Raw genomic sequence first — 2,586 nt, 5'->3', positions numbered from 1 at the left:
CAGCCATCAGGACTGTGAGTAGGGGTCACAGTGCAATGTCACAGGATAAAAGGAGTCTGGGTCTGAGAACTTTGTGCAGAACGGCTGCCATACCAGCCCTGGACAGCCAACCCCCGGACTTCAGTGGGTGGTGAAAACGTACTTTCACGTATTTTAAGCCAGTCTTTTAGTCTCCGTAACCCACAGCCAAAGATAATCATAACTGATATTGCATTCAGTAAGTGTTGGCTGTTATCTGTCACATGATCACACTGTTTAATGTCTGTCTTCCGTAAGCTCCATGAGGGCGGGGACTGTGTCTGCCCACTCCAGTGTCTCCTCAAGGCCCAAGCCAGTGCCACACACACGGCCGGCACTCAGTAAGGTCCGTCAGGTAAGTCTGTGACCCCCTCTCCTGCCCTTTTCCTTCCTGAACCTGAGGACCAGCCTCGTGTCATCTTTTCCACTAAGGTCTCACTTAAAGCCCATTGAGAAAGATCATCCCAGTCACATCTCACTTCCTCTTGGTGCGGGGCCCTTGGACATTACACTGCGTGTGGCATGGAAGAAGTTGTCCTGCTGGTGTTGTGCTGTGAGGTGATCATTCTGTGGTTAGTCCCTGGATGCTTATGTCCTTGCTTAACCGGAGGGTAATCGACTTTGGAGGGGAAAACACTTTCAGTTTTTAATCATTGGGAGCTTGGCCCCATTTCCTCCTACATGTTTACAGTGGACAATAAATACTTCATGGAGAAAGAAAGGGAGGGAGGGGAAGTGGGAGGGAAGAAAGGAAAAGGGAGTGAGGAAAACCTGACAAGGCCCCAACGCTGAGGAGGAATGCTTGCATTTCAAGTCAGGGAGGGTGACTCTTCAAAAGGAGAAACAGGAACTTCCCTGGCAGTCCAGTGGTTAAGACTTCACCTTCCAATGCAGGGCGTGTGGGTTTGATCCCTGGTTGAGGAGCTAAAATCCCACATGTCTCATGGCCAAAAAGCCAAAACAAAACAGAAGCAGTATTGTAACAAATTCAATAAAGACTTTAAAAATGGTCCACATAAAAATCTTCATTAATTAATTGAAAAGGAGAAATAATGGGGTGTTCCCTGGTGGTCTAGAGGCTAGGATTCCATGCTTTCACTCCCATGGCCCAGGTTCAATCCCAGGTTGGGAATCTGAAATTATCTGGCAATAAAATAAACAAAAATTAAAAGGAGAAATAAGTAAGGCCAAAAATGATCAAGCAGAATGGTAGGGATAATACAAGAGAGAAGCTCCCAAGAGCCTAACTTGAAAAAAATTTCAAAGGCAGATTGATGTGTGTCGAAAAATGGGAAAATGTGGGATTCTGGGGACCTGGGTTCATGGGTCATTAGCTGTGACCTTGGGTGAGTCAAGTCTCCCCTAAGGAGCCATTTCCTTACTTTTACAATTAGCTGGTCTGACTCAGTCAGTGGTCTTCTGGTTGTGCTCTAAGGAGCACTTCAGTTCATGCATTGGCTTCTACACAGAATTTAGTTTGAGTAAAAGGCTATGCAGCCAAGACTTCCCTGGTGGTTCAGTGGTTTAAAACTCTGCTCCCAATGTAAGGGGCCTGGGTTCAATCCCTGGTCTGAGAACTAGATCCTATATGCTGCAGCTAAGAGCCCACGAATGGTAATAGCCACAACTACGACCCAGCACAGCCAAATAAATAAATAAACAATTTTTTAAAAGGATATGGAGCTACAGCCACGTTTGAAAACTACTGGAGTCAATGACCCCTATCACAACTATATAAAGATCTCAAGTTTTGTGATTCAACAGGTCTCTCCCATAACTGCAGCCCCTTCCTCACAGAAGAAAAGGTATACATGGGCCTTGGTCTCATCTTCTCAACCAGACTTTAAATTCTGAGAAGGCTGAGTTTGGGCTCATGGTTCTCAGCTTCCCATGACAACTTCCCTTTTGGGCTCATGGAATCTCAGCCTTGGCTGGATTTATAAAGGATGTTTCACAAAGTTCTACATTTGGATGCCTTGAGAGGGCAGCAGAAAGGCTGTGAGAAGGAGGATCTAATCCACCTTGGGGGGCTCTCAGGGATGTGGGGACCCCCATCCAGAGGGGTGCTGCTCATATTCGTGTCTTTAGTTTCATGACCTGGTCTGTCCCCTTCTGCTCAATCTCTGTTTTCTTGTCTCTCCTTTTCCCAGTTGCCTCCCGCCACACCCCTGCCTGCCCAGCCTGAGGTCTGTGCTCCCTCTGAAGCCCTGATGCAGAGTCCTGTATGGAGTCCTGGGTGTGGCCAGGGAGTCAGTGAGATGCCCAGAGCAAGGAGGGCTGAATCAGGCATCAGGGGCCTTGCTCTCAGGGGAGGAGACACCTAAAGGGCCCATACAAAGATACAAGGACTGGGACTTCCTTGGTGGTCCAATGGTTAAGACTCTGAGTTTCCAATGCAGGCGACAGGTGCAAGTTCGATCCCCAGGCAGGGAACCAGGATCCCACATGCCATGTGGCGTGATAAAAAAAAAAAGTTACAAGAACCATAAACAAAATGTGGTACCTGCACACACATAGCGGAACACTATTCCTGCTTAAAAAAAAGGGAATTCTGACACTTACTACAAC

At 47.3% G+C, this 2,586-nt stretch overlaps 1 long non-coding RNA gene across 1 annotated transcript; it reads left to right on the top strand.

Moving 5' to 3' along the window:
* Positions 1–287: 287 nt before the first annotated feature.
* Positions 288–2,300, top strand: LOC122694252. Its single transcript, XR_006341154.1, has 3 exons — positions 288–373; positions 451–590; positions 2,169–2,300. It is a non-coding gene; the product is annotated as an uncharacterized LOC122694252 (long non-coding RNA).
* The last annotated feature ends 286 nt before the right edge of the window (positions 2,301–2,586 follow it).

This window comes from Cervus elaphus, chromosome 5, assembly GCF_910594005.1.
Source record: "Cervus elaphus chromosome 5, mCerEla1.1, whole genome shotgun sequence".
NCBI classification, from domain to species: Eukaryota; Metazoa; Chordata; class Mammalia; order Artiodactyla; family Cervidae; genus Cervus; species Cervus elaphus.
This window is presented reverse-complemented; position numbering and strand designations above follow the sequence as displayed.